This window comes from Leptinotarsa decemlineata, unplaced genomic scaffold (genome assembly GCF_025532065.1).
Source record: "Leptinotarsa decemlineata unplaced genomic scaffold, Ldec_3_MD MMD2_tig00026336_RagTag_RagTag, whole genome shotgun sequence".
NCBI lineage: Eukaryota > Metazoa > Arthropoda > Insecta > Coleoptera > Chrysomelidae > Leptinotarsa > Leptinotarsa decemlineata.
The window spans coordinates 5,616,676-5,632,814 of NW_027412692.1; the positions used below are offsets into that span (position 1 = coordinate 5,616,676).

The window sequence follows — 16,139 nt, forward strand, 5'->3', positions numbered from 1 at the left end:
GATAGTTTCTGAAGCATCTCTGTTTTTCGACGTTTGAATTTATTTTCAAAGGTTATCCCGAATATCGATATCCAGTGAATCAATGGAACTAATGGAACCTTTAAATAATAATCAACAATTGTTTATAAATGCTTTAACAGCATCCTGTTCAATGAGTAAAAACAAAAAATGTCTAGATCCATGGTTTTCAAAACTAATCAGTTTTTGACATTTACATGTTAATGTCTCTTACAAACTTATATGTACTCTTTGACAAAAGCCTATTCGGGTTTTTAGTTCGAACGATTCTAGGATGGTTCAAAATAGTGGACCAGCTGATAATAATAATAATAATAATACATCTTTTATTCACCATAAAAAGGTAAAATTTAAACATAGACACAAAGAAAGCATCTTTTAGTATAAAGGTGAAAGGTATAAAGGTAAAGGAGGAGTATGAACCAAAGTTGTCTTTCAAGTCAACCTAGGAAAAACAATAATCAAATAACATTAACAAAATCCTTTTTGTATTGCCAAAGTCGGGGATGGACAATAAACTAGACAGTTGAGTAAGTCTTCTGTCTTCTTTCCAAGTTCTCAATTGTGTAAGAACGAAACTCACAGGGTTAGGTTAAGTCCAAAGTCAGTGGGTCTATTCGACCCTCGAACGCAACCCGTGAGGGTTTATTGTGGCTCACGCCTATTCAAACTCGACCGTATGAACCCAGCTTCTTGACGAAGCCGATTAGTTTGTATGGTGAGTGATCTTTCAAGTCAGATGGTAAGAGTACGGCTCTGCCGAACTCTAAATACCTGATTTGGTCTCCAGCGGGGCAGGCACAAAGTATGTGCTCTGCTGTTTCATCATTTTCCAAACAGATGCGACACACACTGTCTTCCTAAAGTCCGAGTCTCTGCATGGTAGTTCATCCCTACTGTGGTCCAACAACTGTTTGGAATCAAGCTCCGAAAGGTGAATGAACGCCTTGGAGTGAGCAAATCCTGGAAGATTCTGCCAGAAGTTCATAAATCTTCTTGCCATCCAGGTGTTCAGTCTTTGTTTGGCAAAGCCTAAAGCGATGCCAAAGACAGGTTATGGTCCGATGAAGCTGCTTGCAGCACCCTCCTTTGCAAGGGAGTTAGCAGCCTCATTGTCTTCCAGGTCAGTATGGCCAGGAATCCAGACCAGAGACAATGAAAACATCTCACAAGGTAGTTGATTATAATGTTTGGGTGTATTATACGAGAAGCAGCAGGTGAAGATGGAAGATTTGTTTATGGGGATGACTGAAACTGAACTGTTCCGTGTGGAGAAACTATTAATTGTTGAGAAGGTTCTAATATTCTTCAGTAAGTAATCAAATTGACGAGATATCAAAACTTTATGTGTGTTGGTGAATAGATACAGTGTTCTAACTTTCTCAACTCTTAACCATCCCATGGTAGTATGTTCATATTTCCGGATACCAAACGAGAAACGTAGACAGCTATTCTGAATACGTTGTTGTCAAAAAGCATCCGATTGTCCTAAAGCAGGTCCATAAATACTGTCGCAATGAGACATTTTTGACATGATCAGTGACTCGCATAGTGTAAGTCATGATTTGGAAACAGCTGCTTGAGAACGTTATAAGAAGTTTGGTTCAGATAGCTGACATGTTTGGTGAAACGGAGTTCTGGATCAAACCACAATCCTGAATTATTTGTCTCGGTCACGGAGGGAAGTATTTCATTTTCGATTATTGATATTATTGAGACTCACGGAAAATTTTTCAAGTCTCAACCGTGTGATCACATTAGACACTTCGGAAACCGTTCAAATAGCGAACTCGAATACGGCTACAAATCAGTTGTATCAGCAATATTATTATGCTATCAAGAATATCATTTTCAACGAAATACTCGTACACATTTTCATCATGGTATTGAAATAAATTACTTTTACTTTATTTCGAAATTTCTCTAAAGTGTTTCAAAAAGGTTATGTATGTCACTAGTTGTAAAATCAAAGTCAACGTTTCGAAACCTAATTCTGGAGCTATTTTTCACTTCAAGTCAACCATCGACAACCACTTGAAGATCGACTTCTGCCAGATCCGGAAAATATCACGTTTTTTTTCGTTGTAGCACTGAGAAAAAATATCACGGCGTCACGAAATGTTTTCGCGGGAATACTGGAGATTGATCGGGGTGAGTAGGAAACAGCTGTAGCGCCACCGTCCTTTGTACGCGAGATATAATCAATAATTTAGGGGAAATAAACCCAGAAGGCACGTTCGATATCATGGCCACGCTGATTTATTTACTGAGTCCAACATTACTAGTTTATGGTTGAAAAGTTGGAGATGTTGATGTTTTTATTTATGGTGAGTGATGATAATAAAAACAGAGAATGAGGAGAGCTCAGATTCGAAGTATTCGGAAATGAAAGATTCTTTGAACTTAAATAATAACAGTATTATTATTAACACAAGAAAAAAGAATAGCAATAACAAACGAAAAAAATAAGGGAAAAACGTCAAACGTCCCTTTATATTTTCCGACTATTCTTTACTTATAAGGCTGTTCTTGTATGTCATGACCATGCTTATTTATTTACTCAATCTAACGTCACTGGTTCATGGTTGAAAAGTTGGTGGTCTCTGATGTTTTTATTCACGGTGAGTGATAATAAAAAAACAGAGACTGAGAGCTTAGGTTCGTAATATCAAAAAATAAAAGATATTTCAAGCTTTAATAATAAAATTATTATTATGGTCACAAGAACAAAATAACATTAATAATGAACGAAGATAATATGGGATTAATGTCAAACGTCGATTTATTTTTCAACTAATCTTTACTCATAAGGCTGTTTTTGTATATTATAACCATGCTGTTTTATTTACTCACTGGTTTATGGTTGAACAGTTAGTGGTCGTTAACGTTTTTATTTATGGTGAGTGATAATAAGAAGAGACACAGAATGAGATCTTGGCTACGTAGTATTAGAAAATAAAAGATAGGAATTCTTGCTACATAGTCGTACGGTTAATAAGAAGATTTATCTGGAAGTTATGCGCTGCTTGCAAAAAGCAATACGAAGAAAACGTCCAGTTTGTGGAAAAACGATTAATGGCGTTTGCATCACCATAAATCACCTGCTCACTCGTCATTGCTTTTTGGCCAAAAACAACACCGTAATCATACCTCGGCCACCGTCTTCACCAGATTTGACCCCCTACGACTTTTTCCTATTCCCAAGATTGAAAAGATCCATGAAGGGACGACATTTTGCTCACTCGTCATTGCTTTTTGGCCAAAAACAACACCTTAATCATACCTCGACCACCGTATTCACCAGATTTGACCCCCTACGACTTTTTCCTGTTCCCAAGATTGAAAAGATCCATGAAAGGACGACATTTTGGGACGATTGAGGAGATAAAAACCGAATCGCTGAGATAGCTCAAGGACATAACAAAAAGTGCATTATATCTGAGGGGGACCACTTTGAAGGAGTCAAAATAAAAATTGTTGAATGGATACATATTTTTTGAGAAACATGAAAATTCAGTTTTTCCTGAACAAACAGGTTATCTTTTCATTCCAAAATCCTATTGACTCAGCTCTTACTAATAAGTTTCATAAAAAATAATCCTGCATACACTGAAGAAGAAATAGTGTTTCAACAAGAGTGTGCTCTTCTACATTACTCAAAAAATGTTTGTAAGTACATAAATATGTTTCAAGTGCGATGGATAATACGAAGATTTTAATTCAGTGGCCACCTCATCAGCCGATTCAAGTCCTTCAGATTTTTTTGTGGACACACAAAAACTAAAGCGTATCGCTCTTCAGCTGAATCAGTGGAACACCTGTATTATTTCATGAACGTTGGTCGATATTTCCAGCATTTACTTTATTGATAAGGTGAATTTTTGAGTAAAAGCAGAGTTGGATAGAGAGGTATCACTGAAAAACATTTGGGAAATGACACCCGTCCGTTTGGATAGTTGAAGGTTTCGCAAATATTTGGCATTGGTAACTGTAAATATTAATAAATACCTGAAAAAATTATACATTTAATAAAATATTGTCATATACAATATTTTTTCAAAACTCAATTACAACCCCTATCTATAAAAAACGGTTTACTTTGAAGTTCAGAGAATGTGTACTTTCCTGCTACTACATGGAGGTTACGTGACAAAGAAATAACGGATTGTCGTTCAAGAAGTTACGTACCGAAGAAAGGGGGGTTATTAAAATGCTATAAAACTAAAGACATCTGAATGGAAAGACACGCTGGACTGAACAAAAGAACCTAGTTTCATACCAAGATATTCACTGAATTTCAACTAACCTGGCATGTCAGGAAATGGTGTAATTCATAATCCGATGAAGTTAAAATGACCATGACAGTTATGGATAACAGTCGGGGATGGAACTTCGCAGGCATTGGGTATCAATCTAAAGTCCATTCGGTATTAACTGGAAGTGAAATAATTTCAAGAATACAAACATGCCGGTACATCAAAGAAAGTAACATAGTTGTCTCAAGCAAGAGGGAAATGTTCCTCCTGACGAATTTCCTCCTGACGCATTTTAAACACTTAAAGAAGAGGAATGAAGTAATGCATTCAACATTTAAAAGGATTCGTTTCTATTTCACCATTTGGCAACATCGGTTATAGCTAATAAAGGACAATGAATCTGTTACCTGTATCAGACAAACAAAGATGACATATTTTAGAGGCGTGCTGTTCTGTTTACTTATGTTCCGAGTTCCGAGACATTCTGTGACATATGACATTTTGTGCACCTAACCTATCTTCCTCTATGTAAATAAATAACAAAACAACTGTTGTTTATGTGGCTTGTGGGGGTGGTATTGAACTATAATTAATATTTTGCCTTAATTGTTGATTTATAAAGATAATTTTCTTTTTTAAAGTAGAATATCTAGGTACGTATAAATTATTTCAACTTGATATAGGCGCTGTTGCCAATATGTGAATTAGAAACAAATCCCTTTGAAAATTAAAACCCAACATTTGAAACATCAATTTGAATACTTTTCGAAGTGAATTTGAAAAACTCATGAATTGAACTCAACTTTATTTTGTTCAAACTTGCATTTACTGTAATAACCCAAATTGAGGAACATTCCCCATTCATCTACAAAGTCACTGAGATATTTCTACCCGCTGTGCCCCTTGAGGACGCCGCTAAGGAGCCATTAAAATAGTGACTTGCCACAAAGAACTTTAAAAGAGCCGGTCGACACTGTTTATCATATTACATATCAATAGGCGTCGAACTGGGGGTATAAATATATATATATATATATATATATATATATATATATATATATATATATATATATATATATATATATATATATATATTCCAATGATATATTCTGTATGATGCGAAAATAATTGGAATATCGTGAAAACTAATTTTGTTTCAATATTTTATTTTGAGAAGGATAATTTTTATTTGAAATAGTTTTTTATTCAGGATTGTTACCTTCAACAGATCTATAAAATAATAAGAATATTAAATTTAAAAATAAATACAAATATAGAAAGGGCAAAAAAAACTGCATTTGATAAATGATATTTTTGAAAAAAAAGGGGAATTTGTCAGTAACTTGAATTTTCTTCATCCAACCTATTTAAATCAAAACATTATAATTTTCACTTATAATTCGTCTTTTGATGTACATCAATTTTATGTTATTATTATTGACACTGATGATATCAAATGGATTGTAGGTTTGATAATGAAGATGGATGAAGTCTTCGAAACGTCACCAGATATAAGTATACAAATAGAATGGGTTTCCGCAGTTACAAATTTGAACATCTGAATTCCGGGTTGAACCACGCTCAAAGTTTTACATTGTTCGACGTTTCGGCTTCGACTTTGAAGCCATTTTCAAGAAGTAGAATAGTGTGGCTGTACGGAGAGACACACTTTAGGGTATTGATGTTCTGGTCTTGTCAAACCTTGGAAACGGTATGACATTGACCCATTTTTTTTTAAATAAAAATTAGTACCCAGTGTTCTCGCTTTCTTTATTTTTCTTAAATAGTTTCTTCTCCATTCTACAATCTCTTATTTATCTATTAACACGCTTATTCTATCTTGTTTTCCAAAAGTGAAGTTCAGCTCTTGTACTATCTTCCATAATCTAGTTCTTATTATATGTATAAAAAAAACTGTCTTCACGAACAACTGACAAAACTTCATTTAATGTAGGTATTTCGGTTTTTATATAAAAAGAGTGTACTGTTCTAATAAAATTCTTGACTTCTCGATAACCAAACATTTTCTGCCAGTGGATACTTTCGGCTCCAAAAAGCTGTCGTTTTCCTTGAGTTCCTTAAGAATTCTAAAAATTGGCGATCTATTGAAACCTGTGATACTCGCGCATTTTTGCACTACTTCCTTCTTACTTTTCATTTCGGGCGAATATTGAATTCATAACAATTTTTTTTCATTTATATTTAATGCCGACAGACACTACACGGTTCTCGAACAACTAGCGTCCATGTTGTATAGCTTTTTATTCAATGCGCTCTCGAAGTAAACTGCTAACCCCTACCACTGCCTTAACTCCCAACAGAAAATAATGTTATATTCTCTTCCTAGGGAAAAAGCCAAGTCTGTCCTATTGATGGGTGCAGGGTGTCTGTTGACGGTAAAATTCAAAGAAATATCTATTTATACCGCCTTCAAAAAACAATGTTTTTCCAATCGCCTCCAACTACTTATTTTTTTGTTGGAGAAAGTCTTGGTTACTACTGGACATATATTCACATTTATCGTAGTTGATGTGTTATTTTGTTTGTTATGAATGAGATTTTTCACGAATAAATTTTGTATATTCATCTATTCAATTCATTGACAGTAAATGATTTGTATGCAGTACGCCTATGTCTCTAATATATATAGATCTACTGCTGTAGTTTCTCTCATTTCTGGACAGACTATAACCGCCTACCAATGATAAAAAAATTTAAAGTAAATATATTCGGTACTACTCTTAATATAGTTCTCAAATTCGTCTGGAGAAACATTTCTCTGTACATAAGAATCAATTCGTTTAAAACAATTTGAATAATCTTTTCTTCTTTTTTGTTCAGTAGTTTGCCAACATTCCTTAAGATTTTTGTTCAACAAAGAGCGATACATTTCAACAAAAGAAATGACGCCAAAATGCAAATATTTCGAGAGACAATAGGTTTCCGAACTGATGAATCAAAGTGCGAAATTTATTCCACTAAATCAGCATTCTCTATTGTTTCGATCATTTCGTAATTCATCACGTTCAAAAGGAGGATATGAGGTAGCATGTGGCTCTCCTTCCGGCTTTCAATTTATTTCGAGGCAAAATAGATGTCCTGTTCTACAAATGATATAGGTATATGCCTTGAGTTCTGTGAAACAATAAAATATCGCACAAGTTGAACATAAACAAAGAGACTCGACTGTTTTTGTAAAACTATGTGACTTTATTCTTAACTAAACAGAAGAGCTCTACAGGATGTTCATTAAACATGCGGCAAAAATTCAAGGAACTATTCCCTAGACTATTCTAAGGATATTTTGTCCTTAGATGATTTTTGATAGACCGCTTTGTTTATAAGATACGGGGCGAAAAAAAAATTCGACAATAACAATTTTGATAATTTTAAAATTAATAACGTAGCCGAAATAAAAGTATAGCGTACTACACTGGACCTACCAAGTAATAAAAAATCTAACAATTCCGTTGGTACCTATCAACAACATTCCGATTACTACAAACGGCTGCAGACATTCAATTTGCTGGGTGTAACGCTATCAGAAACGATCCTAGCAGCAACTAGGCAAAGAAATCGGGAGTCGATGAGGAGGAGATTTGATTCTTGCATCAGAGCGGGTGGTAGTCATTTTCAATAGATCTTGTAAATTGAGAAACATTACATGTTATCAAAAATCATCGAAGGACAAAATATCCAAAGGAATAGTCTCTTAAACTTTTGACACATGTTTAATAAACACCCTGTATGCATAAGAAGTTGTCTGGTTTCTCTAGGAGGCAATCATAAAGATTTCAAAGTAGGGAGTACCTAACCAAAAACTTTTCTCATTTTGAATATGCAGAAATTGCAGACTGGACCATCGAAAACGTACCACAAGGCAAAACCGTCAGAGAAAAAACTTTTCGTAAAAATAAAAAAACACTTCATTCTGTTTCTGAGGGGAGCATCGTTTCGACCTAGTAGGTAACCATCACAAAATGGATTTCATTAGTTCGGACTTCCGTTGTCTAATAATACATAAAATGATTTAAAATTCCTAAAAGAACCAATACAAATTAAAAAATAGTAATTATTAAATAGTAAAAAAGTAACAATTATATTGAGCAAAAAAACCTTGAAATAAAATTACAGTAAAATAAAATAACGAGTAAAAAATAGAACAATTAAACAAAAAATAAAAAATTATTTTTTTATATTATATTATACTAATTTTTTTTGTTTAATTGTTCAATTTTTTACTTGTATTTTATTTCAATGTAATTTCATTACAGGGTTTTTTTGCTCAACATAATTTTTACTTTCAGTTATTCTTTTTTAATTTGCATTGGTTCTTTTAAGGGTTTCAAATCATTTTTTATATTATTAGACAACGGAACTAATGTCCATTGTCCAATGTCCGAACTAATGAAATTTATCATGAAACATTGTCAATCACCTTCAAACAGTACAAAATGGCTTTCCACTCCCTATTCATAGCTGCTGGATTTTCGAAAATCTGATCTCTCATTCAGGAGATATTTCGATTTGAAATGCTAACAACAACTTTTTTAAGATTGATTTAAACAGATCTTTCAATACGTCAAATGGAATGCGAAACAATTAGTTTTTATGTGCCCCTATAAAAAAATCTGACGGCATTAAGTCGGGTGACTGACGAGGCCACTTTGATGCACCTCTTCGTTCTATCCAGCAAATAATCAAGCACATTTTCTGAATAATGTGGAAGAGTACTTTCTTGTTCAAATATAATATCTTCTTCAAAGTATACAGAATGGTTACTATCTATGATATTGGTGAAATTTGTGTGAATACGAGATAAATATCACCTGTAGAATGTAACTTGAAACATGAAAGGAAGTTTGAATGCTACAACCAACTTTTTGAACTATTTAAAAGTAGATATAATTAAGATTCCAAACAAAATAAAAAAAAATATTTCGATTTCAAAACTAATGAAATATCGCAGACATTCTATGCTTCAAACAATAAACTATTAATTATACTTTTGTAGAGAAAAGGAAATGCTGATCTATTAGAAGACTAGGAGAAGGCGTGTTGGTGATGCTGATGAGGGGTCCATCAAAAATATTGAAACATCGACTCTTCCAGCCATCTTAGCAAAGTCAGTTAATTTAGACAGGTTACTTGTGCATTTTTCAGTGGAAACCTATATCAATTGTAGGAAATGAACCCTTGAAGGCTTTTATTAAGAATGCACAGCAAATTTACTGTTCCACCAAAAAGTATGTGTCGGCAAACATGTTTAAAGAAAAATCTGTTTTTCCGTTAATCAAAAATACAATAATTGTATATTTGTAATACAAAAATTGTAGAAGAATATACCGAATATGCAGACCATAGAAATGAACAATTGAAAAAGGTTTATTTCCACCCAAAATAGTTACACTGTCAATGAATATTTAATTTTTTATGCAAAGACCTATTTATTTTTTTTTTTTGAATTCTTGTTCGAGTACTTATTTTTTATTTGTATAAGAATGTGTACTTGCGATGCACTGTTTGGAAGCTTTGGTATAGTAATGAATATTACTAGAGTTTTCTCCCAACACCAAACATCAACATCTCAATACGTGTTTCGATCACCTAGTGATCATCTTCAAGAGGAAGATCATACAAATCATACTTACAAAGTTATCCTTATTTATACCATAGGTACCTGTTCTAGGTACCTGCGTCTTGAGTGTCGAATTAATTTCACATTATTGCCGTATCTACTAGTCTTGTCCTTATGTAATAGTCAGGTAAATCTAATAATTGAAATATTATAAACTATATAAAATTAATTTCACAATATTGCCTTATCTACTAGTCTTAAATTAATTTTACAATGTGTCCTTATGTAATAGTCAGGTAAATCTAATAAATAAAATATTATAAGCTATATACAATTAATTTCACTATAGTGCCTTACCTACTAGTCTTAAATTAATTTTACAATGTGTCCATATGTTCACTTGTTTCTACACTCTCATAGGCATCTAGATGTCTGTTGTTGTTAACTTGTCTAACTAATATTAATGAACTGAATTCTACGGAATGGTTTTGTTGTAAAATATGTTGGGCGACTGCTGATTTTTCATATCTTCCATATGTTAAGTGTGTTAAGTGTTCCTTATATCTTATTTTAATAGATCTTTTTGTCTGTCCATAATATTTTGCATCGCAGTCCTTACATTTAATTTCGTAAATTCCAGACTTTTCCGAATTCTCGACTTTGTCTTTTGGGTTTCCTAAAAGGCTCTGTAGTATGACTTGTTCTAAAAACCACCTTCATACCTAGTTCCTTGAAAATCTTTCCATAGTTCTTCGTGTATCGGTGGTATGGAACTGAGATATATTCATCTTGGTTTTTGTATTTTTTAAAGTCGAGTTTTCGTTCATTCTTAACCTAAACTTCTTCTTTATTATATCATCTACAATACCCTCAAGAAACCGTTAGTGGCTGCTATTTCCTGTATTGTACGTTTTTCTTTTGTGAACCTCTCATGTATGAGAGGAAAAGTCAAAAGAGAATGCACTAGAAAATTCAGCTCAGCACGTTTGTGCTGTCCACAGTGATGTGAACTGTCAGAAATACACCTGTACTAGCTTGTTTCTTTTCTAAATACATCGTATTTTAGCCCTCCATATTGGCTCCTCATTACCAAAACGTCAAGAAATGGAAGTTGTCTTTTATTTTCTAACTCATACGTGAATATAAGTGAATGAAGTAAAAGAATGTTTCTTTTCGTTGGAGAATGTATTTTCGTTATGTATGTTTTATTTTCAGGAATGTTCTGAATAGATTTCAAAAGATTGAGTTTTCCATTCAACTTAAGGTCAATTTTTACATAACGTTACTGGCTTACTGACGTCACAAATGCTACAACTAAAAAAATATAGTAATCTAGTACCTATATCTAAATCTGGTATGAAAAAGAGTTCATAATGAAGAAAAGAAAAATGAAACTTTCTATGTTTTTTACTACTTTTATTGGTAACTAACGTTACTGCAGTTTTGTCCTATAAGGACATTTTCAAAGTCATACATTAAACTGGAAATGTTATTATAGGCCGAAACTGCAGTAACGTTAGTTACAAATAAAAATGGTAAAAAACATATAAAGTTTCAATTCTCTTTTCTTCATTATGATTTCCTACCATGTAGTAACGGCTACATCCATTAATTTATTGAAAATACAATACAATAATACAATACAATACAATAATTTCAACTCAGGAGCATCACTGGTTGGCTATCATTAAAACAAGGCAGAGTTTCTGACTATGGCCGTACCTTATCTTAAATACGCATTTACCGGTTCGTATTGTAGTGTGGGTCATGGCTCGTTCCTCGACAAAGAATGACTTTCAATTACTCGGTTGCTGTTTTCGATTCTTCAAGTGCATCGAGTATATCAGATACCGGCGAGCTTGGCGCAGACAAAAGGACCTTTGAGCAGGTGTTTTTGTTTCGTCTTACGTCTGTTGTCGGTGGTGCGGCGGAAGCGGCCGCCAAGCGTGAATCCTGCGGAAAATGAAAAAGGGCAGAAGGATTGTCATTCTAGAAAATGACGCCGGTGTACTAATCAGTATTTTTACATCTATCGTCCTCGATTTGAGCAGAGGTATTTGTTTCCAGAGCGATGCCGAAATAATTTTATCGAAGTATAAGAGAATATTGTTAGATATAGACAGGTTCGGAGAACGTTGGAAAGGCCCGAGTGGAATCCAATGTGGATGAATGGACTTCTATTGAATTTGGTAATACACTATACCCATGGAGTAGGTTAAGTTAGGTTAGGTCCAAAGCGCGTGAGTCTATTCGACCCGCAACCCGTAGGAGTTTATTGTGGCTCACACCTATTCACACTCGACCAAATAAACCCAGCTTCTCAACGAAGCCGATTAGTTTGTATGGTGAGTGGTCTTCCAGGTCAGATGGTAAGAGTACAGCTCTGCCGAAGTCTAAAATCCTGATTCGATCCCCAGCGGGGCAGACACAAAGTATGTGCTCTGCTGTTTCATCATTTTTCAAACAGAGGCGACAAACTGTCTTCCAACAGTCCGAGTATCTGCATATGATGATTCAAATGACAGTGGCCTGTAAGAAGGCCTGTTAGACATCATAGCTCATCCCTACTGTAGTACATCAACTGTTTGGTATAAAGCCTCGAAGGGATAATGAACGTCTTGGAGTGAGCCAATCCTGAAAGATTCTGTCAGAAGTCCATGAATCTTCTTGCCATCCAGGTGTTCCATCTTTGTTTGGTAAAGCCTAAAGCGATGCCAATGACAGGTTCTGGTCCGATGAAGCTGCTTGCAGCACCCTCCTTTGCAGCAGCCTCATTGCCTTCCATGTTAGTATAGCTAGGAATCCAGACCAGAGACAATCTGTTAAGTCTTCCTATCGAGGAGAGTCGTTTTTGGCAATCTGCTACCAATTTAGACGTTGTTTGGTAGGAACCAAGAGCTTCCAACGCCGCTTAACTGTCCGAGAATATTTTTATTGACTTCCGTATGAGGTTGGATTCTTTCAATCTCTCCAACAACTATCTGCTCTTAACATTTCCTTCTCCCGGAGGACTCAGTCCTCTCTACTCGGGAACAGTACTTTATAAGGCATTTCCTAGTTGGAGGTCATTTTCAGAATGCTGTGACTTCCAGTGTCAACCAAGAGTTTGTTGCACTCTGCATTGAATTGATTTGTGCAATTGGCAATGTACACAAGTCTATATGCACTCCATCTAGCCTCTCTCTCCAGAAAAATGTGGAGAAGAGGTAGATCTAGAAGGATCTCCATGGCCGCTGGCGGTGTGGTACTGATGGCACCCCTGATAGCCAGACAAGCCTGTCTCTGTAAGCCAGAGAGCTTCGCTTGGGCCATTTTCTGTAAAGCCTTCGGCCACCAAGCAATTGCACCATACGTGATCATTGGTCTGACAATCATCACATAAATCCAATGGATTTGTTTGGGACCTAAACCCCAAGTTTTACTACAAAACCTTCTACATGACCATAGAGACAGTCTGGCTTTGTGTAAATTTTTTTTCCAAGTGAGCGTTCCAGGTGAGTCTTTTATCAAGGACAATGCCAAGATATTTCACCTCCGTTCCAAATGGAATGACCACACCATTGAGGGAAAGTGGCGTTAGATCGTCCAATTTCCTTCTCTTGGTGAAGGGGATTAACACAGTTTTGCTGGGGTTGACAGACATCTGCTCCCTCAGGCACCAACTGTGAACAACGTCCAAGGCGCTTTGGAGGATATTACGAGCTAACCTTCCCGACGTGGACCTTGCCAGGATGACAAGGTCATATAGCGGTACGGAGATATAGTGATGAAAAGGTAACTTCATTTTATGAACGCCCTTTTTCCCCACGGCTGGCACCCCAGTGGGAATGGTTCAAAAATCCTTTCCTATTGCACATCTATAACATAAAACGAACCTACTTACAAAATTTCCCCCTCCGAAAATATAGCGGTACGGAGAAAAAGTGATGAAAAGGTGATTTTCATATTTAAACTCGCCTCTTTTATCTCCAGGGAAAGAGCTTCCGTTGTAATATTCAGGAATCCTTTCTTATTGCACATCTACAATATAAAACGAACCTACATACAAAATTTCAGCCTCCGAAAACAGTGATGAAAAGGTAACTTTATTTTATGAACGTCCTTTTCCCGGAGAGTTGGAATGTTTAAAAAAAATTCTTATTAGCATAATACAGCATAAAACAGTGAAGAAAATGTAATTTTCATATGTAAACGCACCCTTTTTACCCCTACGGAGGGCGCCCCAGTTGAAATATTCGAAAATGCTTTCTTAGTGCACCTCCAAGACCTAAGAAGCACCTAAATACCAAATTTTAGCTTCCTAGGACTTACCAGTACGGAGAAACAGAGATGAATGTGTATTTAAATGACTTTCGCATTCATAAGTACAGATGATAAAATAATGATGTCATAATCGATAGCAATGAACATCACAGACATGTATGTTCAATATTGAAATTTGTTTTTATCATCACTAAATATAGCTCGGTATTAATTTTCTATTATTATTCAATACGTATCCCAGGCTGAGTCGGGCCTCACATTTCGAACAAAAATTACATTATTTGCTTGCAGCAGACGTGAAAAGGTGACTTTATTATGCAGTGCGAGGTTGGATAATAATTAAGTATTTGCTATGCCAATTAACATTTGTCCGAGTAATAAAATCGACCTTTGAAGTTTTCCACGTAATACAAATGGAAAAAATATAATCAGATGAATCAATATTTTTTTCTATCATTGTTCCAACAAAATTTGTATGAAAAGGATTCATTTTTAGTACTTCTTGATATGGTGTTACATCACTCGCTACCAAAAGAAAGATATTTGAATGCTCTATACAACGACCTTTACTGTTTTTGAATTTGCACTGTTTTTCTAGTTCGTAATGTGTGTAACGTGAAAAGTTGACTTTTATCAACAATCCAAAGCACTTGTTACGAAATGTATCATTTAATTGTAGAAATCATAAAATACATGTATACAATTTCAGAGTTCCAATCTAGTAAACATCAGCTATTTTATTTTCTCGATAACACTGTATTTCATTGCATAGTTGATGTAGTCTGGGGAAGAGAAAAAGAAACTAATTATTATTAATGAAATAAAATTCTCAAAAAGAAGGAATGCTCAATGAATACTTCATTCAAAGGAGAAGTATTGCCATTGGAGTACACCAAATTTCGTCAACGTGTACGTCACGGCGCAAAGGACGAGTTTGTGTTAATACTTCTGGTCGGAGGTCAACCTGAAAGGATTTTGGGTGACGGTTGAGAAACGAAAGTAGAGTGTGTCACGTCAGTTACCATTTTTGTGTTGGGCATTATTTTAGTGGAAGCCTTTCCCTTAGAGGAGGTGAGTTTTTTAACCATTTGATTTCTGGAACCAATATCACAACCGAGATCACTTTCTGTAGATCTGCCGGTTTCCATTAAGCTACAGACAAGTACAGCCTTTGGTATTTTCCAAGAAGCGTGGGTCGTCCAACCATCTCGAACGTTTTTGTTCTGGTTTGGAACCTTTTGGATCCCCAAATACCGTCTTTTGCTGTCGACCAGTTTTGAAAAAAAGGAAGAGTCGAATTGCTCCAGTTCGACATATATCTTTCGAATCCAGGATATTTATAGTATCGCCTGACAACTGAACTGTTTCGTTTTCTAACCCTCCAGACTACATCCAGAATCTACTCGACCTCTCAGACAGCCTGTTGCTGATAACATCCAGAAAAGAAGGGACTCATTTGGTGAGGAATTTCCAATTTTTACATCGGAGTTGATTTCCACTACACAGACAACCTATTTTTGGAAACCAACTATATACCTGGTGTTTCCTTTTTGTGCCTACATGCATGTAACGTTTCAAAAATTATTTCCAACGTTTCAATAATTATTTTGTGTAGACGTAATGAAAGCCATATGAATTTACTTTATAACGTTGTTTTGTAAGATCCTATTGCAGCTGCAGCGGCGTCGTATTATTTCAGTTGTTGTGTTACTGGATCACATCCTTTTTGTAATGTAAACAATAACCGCTTTTTGTCTACCATATTTTGGTTTAGTCTGCAGCAACTATTAAATAATTTTCTGACTATGCATATTTTTATTTCTTGATTTTAGCAAAATCAAAAATCAAGTGGCGCCCCATCCAAAAAAAGCTTGTTCCACAAAATAAAAAACCCACGACCACTGCTCTCCCAATATATTGACTGCCGTTAGCAACTTGTTACCTTTTTTTTGAAATTCTCTATTAGCCGTGGACTTTCCTTCGATCATCATAAAAAATATCAGAAAGAGGTAATATGTGTAACA

The 16,139-nt window shown here is 35.1% G+C and overlaps 1 long non-coding RNA gene across 1 annotated transcript; it reads left to right on the forward strand.

Annotated features, from left to right (window-relative positions):
* The first annotated feature begins 14,725 nt into the window (after positions 1-14,725).
* Positions 14,726-15,381, forward strand: LOC141485785 (uncharacterized). The gene is made up of 2 exons (XR_012467453.1): positions 14,726-15,186; positions 15,248-15,381. It is a non-coding gene; the product is annotated as an uncharacterized lncRNA (long non-coding RNA).
* The last annotated feature ends 758 nt before the right edge of the window (positions 15,382-16,139 follow it).